Raw genomic sequence first — 15,124 nt, forward strand, 5'->3', positions numbered from 1 at the left:
TAATGTGTTTGACCCGAACAGACCTGGTACCCGAAATTTCCAAAACAAAAATTATCTTATAACTGAACTTAAAATATCTGGTGTCAAAAATGACTCGAATTATTCATCTCCAACCGTAGCCAAGCTCATAAACTAAGATGATAGTTATTATTATAATAATAACAAAATATAAAATTATCGATTTGAGCTTGATCCAAAATAAAACAACCCAAACATTTTGACCTGGCCCGATTTTTGACCAGACTTGAATATGACCCGAGCATACTCGACCTGAAAATGGTCTAACCTGAACATAATCGACCCGAAATTGACCCAAATCGAGCCAAACCCAAACTCCGAATTGACCCGAACCACCCCGTACTCGACCCAAATGTTAGCCAGCCTGAAATTGACCCGACTTGAATGACCCGTTTGCCAAATATACTTGAACCTCAAAAACTTAGACATTTAGGATGTGTAACTTGTATGAAGTAATATAAACTCGTAAATAACCATATGTGACAAACTGTGTTAAAAGAGTTAGTTTGCTTGAAAATATGGAACACATGAAAGTCTTGTAAAAAAAAATGGAACACATGAAAGAAACTAGCCAAATATAGCCTTTTAAGTTCATTTTAAGCTACTTTTTTTTTCTTTTTTTTTGACAAAGGGAACACAAAAAACAACTAAAAACAAAGTAAAGAAGATCTCTACACCGAGCCGCTCCAGCCAAGGAATGAACGTCCCTAATAGAAGTCCTCGAAACCTTTCAAATGAGGCAGGTAGTGAAATCTGACAAGGTGTTGCGAATATCCTGAAGAGTCCAAATTACTGCCATGTCCGCCACTTCCTGGCACAAAAGTAACGTAGAAATAATAGAGCAGTCGGTAAGAAGTAAGAGACGAGTAAAACCCCGCATCGAGCTTGTTGAAGACCAAACAAACAGGCAAGCAGTTCTGAATGGAGAGCCGACCCAGCAACACAAGCTTTGGCCCCACCAGCCATCAGGTGCGGCGAATCGGAGTCACAAAAACACCAACCAGTATCAGCATTATTAGTTTCCCTATCCCAAGCTCCATAAAAATAATAGAAACCTCACAAACGTCCTTAAGAGCACCACAAAGAGCATAAGTAGTAGAAGGAGAAGGAAAGCCCGGAGGCCTACCCGTGGAATCAGAAGTTAAGTTACGAGCATTCTGACTTTTAAGGCACCAATCTGAGGCCAAATCCAAGGTGGAATTGGGAGAATAAACTGTGGATCGGAACCTAACATTATTCCTTGTTAACCAAATTGCCCAGCAAACCCCAAAGAAATAGTCCAGATTGGCCTAGAACCTAGCGGAACTAAGCCCAAAGACAATACCTATAAATCAATCTAGGAAAGGTAAAAGGAAACGGTCCCCAGTCTATAGGATACCATAAAGATCCAATAAAGGGGCAATCGCGAAACAAATGATCCCTTGATTCCACGGAACTGTGACAGAAAACACAAGTCAAATCTACAGGAATACCTTTACGGGAGAGTACCTCCATGGACGGAAGAGCATCATGAACAATCTTCCAAGCTAACATCTTCCACTTAGGAAGGATTGGCAAACCCCACAGTCGTTTCCACCAGTTAGGAGGAAGCAAGGATACTAGGGACTTAGAATGTTGAGATAACATATGTAAATATGCTGATTTTGTAGAGAAATAACCATCCCGGGTATATTTCCAGTACACAAAATCATCAAATGTTGTCGAAGGACGTTCCAAACTGAAAATAGACATAGCCACAGGTTGAGGGAAAAGAGATCTAACCTTAGATGGATTCCAAGCGGAGGAGTTAGGAGATAAAAGTTCCGAAACATAAGTAGGCCTACCGTGAGCAGGAATCAATCCCTTGAACTCCACCTTAACATTAGGAAGCCAACAATCATTTAAAATATTTATATTCTTCCCTGAACCAATCTTCCAAACAACACCTGCCAAAAGAGCTAAGTTCCCCTCCAGAAGTCCTCGACTACCCAAGAAGGTCGGGCGCCAGAGATATGTGACTTGTGCTGAAGAAGATTCGGATATTTTTGCAGAAAGAACACGAGAAGCCAAGAGTTGAGGATTATGCCTCAACCTCCAAGGTTGCTTAGCAAGCAGTGCAACATTAAAGGACTGAAGGTGGTGGATTCCAAGACCACCTAAACCTTTCGGGAGAAACACAGTAGCAGCAGGAGCCAAAGCTAGGCCCCTGGAAGCTTCCCTAGACTTCCACCAAAAACGCAATAGGAGAGAATTCACCCTATCGCAAATTGTAGAAGGCATCTTGAACACTAAAAGAACATGGTTAAAAGAGGCAATGAAAACAGAGTTAATAACAACCAACTTGGCAACAGCCGAAAGCCTAAGAGAGGAGAAGCCTGAAAGTCGTTGAACCATCTTATCAATCATAAATTGAAACTCTTTGCATTTGCTACATCCCATATCCACAGGGAGACCTAAATAATTACCGATGGAAGAACGAGCCTTCATCTTAAGACTAGCCGCAAGATAATCTCGATAATCTTCCGGAGTGTTAAAGTTGAATCTAACAAAGGATTTCTGGAGGTTAACCATTAGACCAGAAATCTAACAAAACTCATTTATCACCGAAAGCACATAATCACATGTCTCAGGGGAAATATGAAAGAAAAGCAGCGCATCATCTGCAAAAAAGAGATGCGAAACAGAAGGAGCCCGACGAGAAACACGAATACCACGCAATAAACCCCGCCGTTCATCACGCCGTAGCATTAAAGAGAAAACTTCCATACATAAAACAAAGAGGTAGGGAGAAAGAGGATCTCCTTGCCTCAGTCCGCATTTAGGAATGAATGGTTGCGAATATACCTGGTTATTGGGCGGTCGGGTTAGGGTCGGTGCGGGTCAGGATCAAAGAGGGTCACAATTTATAGGGTCAATATAGGGTCGGGCCAATGCGGGTCGCGGGTCGATAATGGGCGGGCCTACAAAATATCAATTAAAATAAATATTGGACAAAGCCATTATTAAATACATATGAAACAAATTAATCTATATAACTATTTTTACATTATGTATTTTCTTTATCAACTAAATTGGAAAAACATGTTGGCCCTATATGGACCCTACCCAATAAGGGCCCTGTCCATTAATAGCCCTGTCCATTAAAAGCCCTATAAGCTTGGCCCTGACCCTATTATTATTGGGCTACCCTGTCCAATAACCACCTCTAGTTTCGAAGGAGAGATATTGATCAGGAGTTGGTACGATACCCCAAAAGTCAAAGTGAAGAGCTTAAAAAAAAAAAGTTTTACATTTAGACATAAGCTATACTACTTGTCTAAAACAATCACCAAATCAAATGGACTTTTCCGCATAGAAATGGACCCATGGCCCATCACCATTCCCCTAGACTTAATTAAAGCTTTCCTCCCTATCTCACTTAAATCACTCTCCTTTCCCTCTATGCCAAAACTCATGACTTGGGTTTTTCTTCAAAAAAAAAAAAAAAAAAAAAAAAGAAAAACTCATGACTTGGGTTCTGCTAAAACTGTCTTTGCTGAATTGGGTATCCCTCATACTTTCTCTTGGACCACTTGTTATCAGCATTTACTAAGTTGGGTCAAGTTCATTATGCCTGCCAACTGCTTGATGAAATGCCTCAGTGAAACGTTGCGCCTTTGAATGCTGTAACTACTGCTTTTTTCTAGAATTGGGTATGATGATATTGCATTTGATTCGTTTAGGAGAATGCATATGTTGGGTGTGAGCCATGGCATTTACACTTTTCTTGTGTTCTTAGCTTGTGTGCTTTTGTCGAATTATATGGCTTTGGGAAGCAAGTGCATTTGTTGATCAGTAACAGCATGGTTTCTGGGTTGGAGCTCAGTGATAAACTCATTGCTTACAATGTATCTTAATCCTGGAAATTCCATTGATGCTTATATGGAATTTTAAGATACAGATGAGATGGTGCGTGATGTGATTCGCGGTGTGATTTTGTATAATGTACTGATCAATGGGTTAGTAAGTGTTGAGAAGAAGGAAGAAGCCTTGATAATATTCCAAGAAATGTTAGAGGCTCGGTTAAGACATACTGAATTAACTTTTATAAGTCATGAGCTTGAATTTGGTTCTCAATGTGTGCTTTCCGCGACATGCTCAGGCTGTAAAGGCAGGCTATGAATTTTGCACAGCTATTAGCAATGCTGCCATGGCCTTCAATGCCGAGTACGGGCTATTTGATAATGTCAAAAAAATAAGAAATAGGAAGTGGAGGAAAATGTTGTTTTATGGAACACTATGATAGCCGAATGCACTCATAACAATGATATGCAATTAGCAATCTTAGCTTACAAAGAGATGCAGAGGATTGGGTTTGTTCTAGATGAGTATACTATCGCAGCACTCGTAGCTAGCTCGGAATGCTTAGTAATATTCAGATGATCTATGCCCTTGTGCTGAAGAATGGCTTCAGTCTAACTAGTGAAGTTATTAATGCTTTGATGTCTGCATGCTCCGAGCAATGTGACATTGATCAGGCCTGTCAAATATTCTGCAGCATACACTCTAATAATCTGATTACTTGGAATGCAATTATTTCGGGGTTCTTGTGAAATGGATACCCTGAGCATTGCTCTTAAACTGTTTCTTCAGCTGCACGAGTCAATATCAGACCAGATGTATACACTCAACTATTGTATCGAACCTCTGTTCCAGTATTTCAGCCTGAGCCCTGAAGTCATGGAAAGTAGGCCCATTGCATCATTCGAAGATATATATTTCTAAACGAGATCTCCTTATGAAATGGCCTTGATCAATGATCATCACAATGTATGCAAAATGTGGGCTTTTGGATTGGTCTTTTAAGATATAATACATGAGCAAAAGGAACACTATGAGTTGCAATGCCATCATCTCATTCTCGGCATTAGCACAATATGGAGAAAGGAAAAAAGCTTTCTGGTACTGCTGTAATTTACTATGGCATTCACATGTACAATGCAATGATCAATGGTTATAGGGTGAAACTTGGAGAAGATCACTTTTCTTGCCTTTTTAGGGTAAGTTGAATACATAGATGAGAGGGAGAGACTTATTGAGAGAGAGGATTACAAGGCTTTGGTGGATTCTGTCCATCTGTCTCGTGTATGTGCAATATACAGAAACGTATGGTTGGTAAGGATTGTTGCTGGGTAGATTCGTCGAACTGGGAAAAACAACCAAGCAGTTAATGTATTGCTGTCCAATATTCATGAAAATGGTGGACAATTAGAAGGTGTAGCTCAAGCTACGGAATTGATGAAAATAGTCAAGAGTTACAAAGCAACCATGGTGTAGTTGGATGAAGCCACAGCAACGTCGAAAAATCAATTTGACAAAAAAATACTGCTGTTGAGATTTGCATTTAGAAAATCCTTAAGGCACCCTTCATATGTAGTGAACTTCAACTGACATAAAACCTCCAATATTCCTTGTCTTGAGAAGCACCAATGCTGTTGATTACTAATTGCTGGACTTTATTCGTGTTTCTTGCATCCATCTTCGAATCTCGAGGAAGATTATGCCTACAAAAATTTCATTAACCGTCTACCAGGTGTAAACATAGTGAAGTCAGCAATACAGGCATCATAACAGGGTGAAATTGTCCTGTTCTTATCTTAAGATTTCAATTTATGTTACCTTTCTCTGCTGCTGTTCTAGTTCTAATATGATTACTAACAAACGTTTTTTCTTCAAGGCCGTTCATTGCATCACCTTCCAAGGCAAGACTCTAAAACAAAGTAATAAAATTATTAAATAATAGACATACAACATCTACAATAATAAAGATCTATAAACCACAGGTTTAGAAAAACAACTTTTACAAATCATAACTAATTTGCATATTTAGCATAGCTCATACTCCATCACTTAAAACTTGACGCGAGCAATGATTTTCGATGTCTTTGCGTTTTTCCAAGTTGAGAGCTCCGCAATTGTGCTGATATTTTCATCGACTAGTTGATGACAAATCCCAGACCCATAGGAATCCGATTGACCTTCCCAATTATTATAAGAACCCTAAAAATAAAATTATCATCCTTGAATGAGAATCAAAATTCTAGAAAATTGGGAAAACCACAGAAAATTGGGACAAACTTTCACAGATGGAGAGAATAAAACAAAACGAACAAACCAAAACGTTAAATAAAATAAAAAAAGACAAATTTGAATTAAAGAAAAATGGTCGAAAACAGTCTAATTTCTTCTTTCCGACCTAATTGGCCAAGAAAACTAAAACTGTAGAAGAGAGAGGAGAGAGAAAAAGAAAAAAGAAAAAAAGAAAAAAAAACATGGACTAAACAGTATAATGGACATAAATAATGAGCCCAAAATCATTTAGGTAAGATAACTAAACCTGAGAGATCCTAAATTCTATAATGCTATTTTGGTTAGTTCTATTTTAAATCATTTTGTTGGAAGAGAATTGGTTTATTTATTTATTTATTTATTTTTTAGATTCGATCAAGTTTTGATTTACTTTGTTGTGATGTTAATTTGGGTAATTAATCTAATTATAGTATTATCAATGAAGGTGTTGCATTTTGTAATTTTTTTTACTACCCTTTGTATCATACTAGATGAAGCCCGTGCGATGCACGGTTTGTTTGAATTTTTTTTGTTGTATTTATGAGCTAAAATTTATTATATATTTAGATAAAATTCCTAATATTAAAAGATAATATTTAATGTTTAATTAATTTAAACTTAAAAATCTCATTCGCTAATTTTGCTTATATGGCATTTGAATTATTTAATTCTAAAAGAAATTAATAATCACTTATTTAATTGGCTACTACTAAGATTTATAATCCTACAGGCGCGCTGAGAAAATTAGATCCTACGTGGCTCTCTAAAAACTCGGGGAAAAACTCCCCTTTATATATATATATATATTAGATTATGTACAGCAAATAAAGACCTTAACCTAGAATCTAGGCAAAATTAATTTGTAAATATTAAATTGAGACAAAAAAGTAATACAAGCGTATATGAAGTGAGAGATAAGAGAATTGACAACTTAAAAATAGAAAGAAAACAATTGTTACACATAACGATAACAACTGTTTTTATAGTAAATGTTGCACATAATGTGGAACGAAGGTAGTAGAGAATTATATTGACAATTTGACATCATAATTGTATAACTAATTTTAATATAATATAAGCAAATATTTAACTTCCTCTGTTTTTTTTATTATTGCACTATAAGGGTTGGGTACAAATATTTTGGTAGTGGAAAAAGGTAAGAGAGAGAAAGGTAAAAAAAAACAAAAGTGCGGTGTGACATATTGATAAACTAAAAAGTAATTGTGAAAAAGCAAGGGTGTGTTGGGCATTTGTAGTGTGAACACAAATACTGTCTCCGTTACATATTATTTGCAACGATATAACATAAAGTAGAGAGGAAAAATGATTAATCGTTGCAAATATGTAACGGAGGTAGTAATTTTTTTCCTAAAGAGAAAATGGTGTAATATTTGTGAAACAACCTAAAAAGGTAAGTGGTGCAATAATAAAATAATGGAGGAAGTACATATCTTCTATGAAAGTCGATTAATGAGAAAAATTATGGAAAAATTGACATTTATTGTCAGCGAAATCACCTTGAATCACATTTGCTACCCGTTTAAAATTTTATTTTATATAACTACCACCCAAATCCCAAAAAAATATATATTGCTACCACTTAACAAAATCCTTTGTTAAGTATCCGTTGGGTGGAACCCAATATTTCATTAGATAATAATTTAATTCATTAAAGTAGGACCCAACACCATTTTCTCTCTCCTGGTGCAACAATGGCGGCCGAGAATTTGCTTGGTTTTATGAGTACCAAATTCAGAAATGGCAGCCACCATTATCATCTAACAATTTAACAAAAACCCCAACTCACATTAAAAATTAGAAGACTCAAAACCACGAATACAGAAAAAATTGCTCAAAACTCTGCTGCAATCTTAAATTCAGAGAATAACCCAGCTGCAATCATAAATTCGATACTTGTTGAGTAAATTTTCGGTAGTAGTAATTAAAATTAATTCTAAACCATAATGAGCTAGGGCGAGGAGCGATTGAGAGGTTTAAGGATAGGGGAGGGGTTTTTCTAGGTTTTGTGTGAGAAAATGGTGCACCGGCCACGGGAAGAGATTTGTGGCGTCGACGGGGTTGGGGGTAGTCGGAAGGGGGGACATGGAGAAGGTAGGATTCGCTGGCATCGGGGGAATGTATGGGCGGCGGCAAGGGGAGTGGGGAGGGTGGCAGAAGGGAGGGGGAGGTGTTTGGGAATTTATCTATTTTTTAAAGTTTTTTTTAATAAATTAAATTATTATCTAATGAAATATTGGGTCCACTTAACGGAACCTTAACGGATTCTGTTAAGTGGTAGTAATATATATTTTTTTACGATTTGGGTGGTAGTAATGTTAAATAAAATTTTAAACGGGTATCAAATGTGACAAAGGTGTTTTTGCTGGTAGCAAATGTCAATTTTTTCAAAAATTATATGGTTTTACTGTCCATTAAATGGACTAGTCAATTATTTATTTTCTAAACCCACCCATTCTAGGCCCAAGTCCTAAGTAAACCTATGAACTAAGGGCCTGTTCTCTTACGTTGAAATTCAATTTAGTTCAGTTCAGTTCAATTCAGTTCAGTTCAGTTCAGTTCAGTTCAGCTCAGTTCAGTTCAGTTCAGCTCAGTTCAGCTCAGTTCAGTTCAGCTCCTAATTTCCTTCTCTTATAAAATATTCAGTTCAGTTCAGTTCAGCTGAGTTCAGTTTAGTTCAGTTCAGCTCAGTTCGGTTTAGTTCAGCTCAGTTCGGTTCAGTTCAGTTCAGCTCCTAATTTCCTTCTCTTATAAAATATTCAGTTCAGTTCAGTTTAGTTCAGTTCAGCTGAGTTCAGTTCAGTTTAGTTCATTTCAGCTGAATTTAGTCAATAAGAACAGGCCCTAAGCCCATTTTTCAATTCATAGAACAAAAAAACCCACAAACTTTTGAACTCCCCCCTTTCTTATTCTAAATTTACGTAGTTTGTACTAGTACTACCCCCTACTACCTTCCTGCTCGCTGCTATCGCTGCCCTGCCGACCCTCCTTGCCAACCTGCCGGTTCTTGCTTCTTCTTCTCTCTTCTCTTCTTCCTCCTTTATTGTTTTTATTACCTTAAAATCATGTAAAGATTCAAGTTTTGTTTAATGTAAATGGTGATTTGTTTTGGTGATTTAATTAAGGATTTCAAATTCATCAATTTTATGAAGGAATAATACATTTTAATAATCCCAACATTGGCCAATTTATTTTATATAATCTCAACTTTTGATTATTCTGCAATGATCCCAATTTTTACTTGTGTTTTCTTTCTTCAATCCAGATTACTAGTTACCTGAAGGAAAGGTTAAAATTTTTTTAAAACAAATTATTTGACACGTGTTTCAAATAATGAGTAATTTAATTCAAAAAACAAAAAAAAAGAAAAAAAGGAAAACAAACTAAAGACCACCAGCCACCAAACGTTGGCGGCCGTCCTATCCCAACCGTCAAGCCCCAACCCCAAATCACCATATTCGATCCCCCAACGCTGCATTTTCGACCTCCCTTTCTTCCCCCCACATCGAAAACCTTCCCTCACCCCCTTTAATTGCGTTATTCGGTACATGGAGGAGATAGAAAGGGGGGGAGTTGCGGTTTTGGTGGTTTCGAGGGTGGTAGAAGAGATGGACGGTTGCGGGGTCAAGGGCTTCAGTTATGGGTGGTTTCGGGGTTATGGGCGACGGTTAGACCTTTTGTTTATTGTTGGTTTAGGGAGTCGATCGGGGAGGGAGGGATGGTGGTTTCGCAGGGATCGACAGTTACGGGGGAATGTTCGCGAAGATCTGGCGGTTTCAGGGGAGGTTCTCGGGGTTGGAGCTATGGAGGAGGTGGTTCAGGGTTGGCAGCGGCTACCGCCAGTGATTGTGGGCTAGTGGTTGCTTAGTTTTGTTTTTTTTTTCTATTGATTTTTTCTTTATTTTTTTAAATTTTTAGACCAATTACTATTTGACACGTGTCAAATTACCTAGGATAATAGGCAGTTGACTTTTGTTGACCGGTTTGAGATTGAAGAAAGAAAACACAAGTAAAAATTGGGATCATTGCAGAATAATCAAAAGTTGGGATTATTGAAAGTAAATTGACCAAAGTTGGGAATACTAAAGTGTATTTTTCCTTTTATGAATTATGATACGGAGTATATGATTTAAGTTTTCAGATTTATTATTCATTTAAATTAGGGTTTATGTATTGATTTTTCATAAATTTTTGGATTTAAACAAGTTTAACATGGTAACTAATTATTTTAGGATTTCATTATGTTAAAGTAAGCAATTTTGTGTTTACACTAAATTTTCAGATTATATAAGTTACAAAATTTAGGTATATATAAGATAGGTAATTTGATGAGCTTTTGAGCTTTTTATATGTTTCATGTACTATGCTACTATACTTCTTATGTTGTGAACTTGTGATTATGGACTATTAAATCATCAAGATTTGTAATCTACATATGTAGTAAATAATAAATTTTCAGATTATGTATAGTATGAATTTTGTTATTTTAGGATTAAAATAAAAGATTATAATGTTGCGCTTTACTTTAGTGACCTAGCTAGGGACCTACTATTACAATGCTACTAAGTATAAACTTTATGATTTCCAAAAGACTTAAATAAAAAATAGTTTTCAGCTTTTAGTAGTAACTAGTAAGTAATTAAGCATGCTAAAAAGTAATTTCTAAGAAGCCTCTCCTATCCTCCTCTATTCTAGGATTTCTCCAAAATCTTGGACATTTAGGCCGGAAATAGTTTAAATTCTCCGGAAAGTGGACTATTTCTGACCCTTTTCTTTTAATTTTATTTAGTTTTACCATTTAGATTTCAATAATAAATCTACACAAGTACTGTAGATATTTCGTCTGTCTCCCTATGGTGGAGTCGTTAATTTTTGTTAGTTTAGTTGTTTGTTCATGTTTAGAGTTTGTTTGTGTGTTAGGGTTTATCAAAAAGATAATCATTTTTTGCCCTATTGCCAGTTCTTTGATAAAGATATGCTCGGGATCTCAATAGTTGTCAAGTTTTCAAATGCGTTCTAGCGAATCAGATGAAAATCATCCTTATAGCTACAACAAATCGTTAGACCATCTCTCCGAAAAAGTTGTATGTTCCAGCGATGTGTGCAAGAGATGTACCACAATGCAGCAAGATTTTTTCAACGATCGTAGCTTTGATGAAGAAAACCCTAATTTGTTTCAATTTTATGTATTTGTTAATTTAGATTTCATTTGTAGATGCTAGATAACTTTTTATTAATGAATTAATTTGTTTCAAAAAAAATAAGCATGCTAATTTTATAAGCAGAGGTGTATTTTGGGGAATTTTCGATTGAACTTCATAGTACTACTCAAGTACTCATGGCTTAGAAGTTTTTTTTTTTTTTTTTTTTTTTTTTTTTTTTTTTTTTTTTTTTTTTTTTTACAATGGGAACTATAATAAAGACTAAATTACAACCTAGGCTAAAAGAAAGGAACTAAAATACAAGGCGCACACTACAAATATATTACATGCTTTGGTAATACTTGTATAACATATGCAAAGGAGGCTTAGAAGTGTTGTTTTAATGAATTTTGAAGCTTCTAAAGTCTACTAGTATTGCTATAAATTTTGTGGATTGATTGAATTTTTGATATTTGGCTAAGGAGGAGATTTCGTAGAAGATGATTTTAGGTGGAAAAGTGGTCACTTGCTCCGTTTATTCAAGGTACGTATGAGTTTAAGAAATCCTCGAGTGAAGCATGTTTAAGGAGTTGTAAGAATCTAGTTTCATGTATAGGACACGGAACTACTTGGTTGTGGATTTTTTGGTTACGATTTATTCATATGCTTGTGTCTGAGAAGCATGTTTTGGTATTTGGAAAATGTTGTTAGCTCTCTAATTAATTAATTAATCATTCTATGATTGATTAAGAATTTGGAATTTGATGACTTAAGTAAATTTAATTTATTAATTACTAGCTACATGAGGTAATTTTACTATTACTCTTTCATGACTTGAATTATGATTGAGTAAAGGGATTTATTAAAGTCTTATATGACAAGGTTAGTTGGCTTTGTTCAATAAGAAATGGGGAATCAACTAGTTGAATAAATGTTCCTTCTAAAATCTTAGGTACAAATTAAAAGAATCTAAAAGGTATATATTTCAGCGATGTGTACAAGAGATTTACCATACTGTAAGATCTATTATCGATTATGGCTTCAATGATGAGAAGATTGAGAACTTCTTTTTGATTTGTTTATACTTTATATATATGTATTTGAAAAATTTAGCTTGCTTTTGTAAATATCATATGGCTTTTCATTAATAAATAAATTATTTCAAAATAAAATAAAATACTAACTATATTTATATTTAGAAAAGTGTCCACTTCGTTATCAAAATTTTGTCAAAAAAACAAATTAGAAAACGAAGGACATGCACTTTCTTTATTTATTAAATGAGACAACCATTTTACACAAGATAATTCAGTCCACCAAACAACATAAATAAAAACACATCCACACAAAAAAAAAAAAAAAAAAAAAGACATAAAAGTTTCATAATAAAGTTATAGAACTCAAAGGAGATCTAATATATAGAGCATTACAATAGGTTGCCATTGATGTTGCAGTTGGTGGTGATGGATGACCGTTTTACATGCACCGGAAACCGTTCGAAGATGGCGCAGCCACACATTGGCGTCCGGTGTTAGCACAACATTCTCTAACACCAGGAGTGCATGGATGTCCAAGGTGCTCCTCGCACACTGGATTCTCTTGTTGTGCTTTCACAGCAAGGACTTGCAGCATCACTACATACGTACAACAAAATTAATTTATATAAGTAAAATCTTAGTTATAACTTATAAATGCATATAATAGGGTAGTGTACGTAAATCCATTTATAGCATTATTGTAAAACTGAAAACAGGTTGTTTATGAAAAGCGTCACACTTCAATAAAAATACGGGGAAGAAGTATTAAACGACAAATTGAGTGTATATTAATTGTACAATCATACATGCTCATGCTAGGTTTTTTACTTTTACTCCGTATTTTATTTTATTTGTAAAATGAACCTAACTGGACCTCAATCCTCACGGTTTTTTTTTTTTGTTTGAGGGGGAGGATAAAGGATCCTCACTCCCAAGTACTACAATTGAGAGAATTCGACTTTGTGACTTCAAAATTACAAGGTAAATCCTCACCAACTAAACAAAGACTTGCTTGGTAATTTTTAGTCATTAATATATGAAACGGAAAAATATGAAGTTAAAATAGAAGAGGTAATAATGTAATATTACCAGTTGCAACGATGAAAAAAAGTGCTACTATGATTCTCTTGTACCCAACTTTGCCTTCCATTACTGTTTTTGTCACGAAGAATTGTTTGCCAAATTTGTGTTTTATGTATGGTGTATTATGGCTTGAATTGTTGGTGAATGTACGTACCACACTAAGTAAACTCTATTAATAGTAGGTTTATCCTGATCAATTGGTTATTATTATACTCATCAACTTGATTTGTGAGTGTTATGACCACTAATTGATTAATATGGCAATAGATAGTGTTCCACATTTCATTACACCCCACTATGTGTATATGGGATATTTTATTCATTAACAAGATCATTTTTTTTTTAAATTGGGCCTTTTGAAATGTCGCCATTTCAACCAGTTTTTTTTTTTGATGAATTTACTGACGCAGATATCCACTAACTAGTAAATATTGCTGGTTTTGTTTCAGACATAGGTCACGTTCTCTTCATTTTAATTTTCTTGAACTGAAATTATTTTTACTGAACTGAAATTATTTTTGCTGAACTTAAACTATTTTTACTGAACTTAAATTAATTTTACTGAACTGAAATTATTTTTGCTGAACTGAATTATTTTTACTGATTTTCTATTATAATTCTTCTTTAAGAAAACTGAATTTCACTGAACTAAACTTATTTTTACTGAACTGAAATTATTTTTACTGAACTAAGGGTCTGTTCTCTTACGTTGTAATTAAGTTCAGTTCAGTTCAGTTCAGCTGAGTTCAGTTCAGTTCAGTTCAGCTCAATTCAGTTTAGTTCAGTTCAGTTCAGTTCAGCTCCTAATTTCCTTCTCTTATAAAATATTCATTTCAGTTCAATTCAGTTCAGTTCAGTTCAGTTCAGTTCAGTTCAGTTCAGTTCAGCTGAGTTCAGTTCAGTTCAGTTCAGCTGAGTTCAGTCAATGAGAATAGGCCCTAAACTTATTTTTACTGAACTGAAATTATTTTTACTTAATACTATTTTTTAAAGGTGAAGAGCACATGACCTTACACTATAGTTTGCGTCAAGATTCCACTTGTTTTTTTTTGGTGAATTTTCTTATCCGAACTTCATTAATTACATAGGACTCCTTAATTAATTATGTTATCTCCCTGTCTTATTATATGCTACTTTAAAGGGGTGTACAGTTTATTAGGAAAAAATTGTTTGTAATTGATAAATAGAATGACAGAGAGAAACAATTACTTTGAAACAAATATAGTAGCGATATTGATTCGATGACATTAAAATTAAATCACACAAATCTTGAATGCGTGTTTAATTTCAATGCTTGATCTGTACACCCAGGTGTACCGTACACATGGTGCACACAGTTAAATAAAAAAGGCGGAAAGAACATTATGTATTTCACAAAGAACATACATGTGTTGGACAAAGAGCATGTTTGTATTTGACAAAAATATGCAATACCAAAAAAAAAAAGATATAACAAAAAGACCATGATAAAAACATTGTTAAAATTTCCTCAAAATTACACATTAACGAAAAAAAAATAAAAAAACTAGAGGTGAAAAAAAATCGGGTAGGGCTAGGCCTTAACACAATTCCTCGTGCCCAAAATCATAAAAAGTAGCGGGCTTTTAGGATAATTGGTATACACTAGACCCTAGTGTAGGTACCACACCCTACACCCCCCTCTAAACGATGCGTTTAACAATCTCCCTCATATACCCACTTTCTGCAATTGTACAGTAAAAATCAAACCACCAATTATCG

General features: G+C 35.0%; 1 pseudogene; it reads left to right on the plus strand.

Annotated features, from left to right (window-relative positions):
- The first annotated feature begins 3,425 nt into the window (after nt 1-3,425).
- On the plus strand, nt 3,426-5,544 carry LOC145604009 (pentatricopeptide repeat-containing protein At3g49740-like; annotated as a pseudogene).
- The last annotated feature ends 9,580 nt before the right edge of the window (nt 5,545-15,124 follow it).

This window comes from Chenopodium album, chromosome 22 (assembly GCF_948465745.1).
Source record: "Chenopodium album chromosome 22, dcCheAlbu1.1, whole genome shotgun sequence".
Lineage (NCBI taxonomy): Eukaryota > Viridiplantae > Streptophyta > Magnoliopsida > Caryophyllales > Amaranthaceae > Chenopodium > Chenopodium album.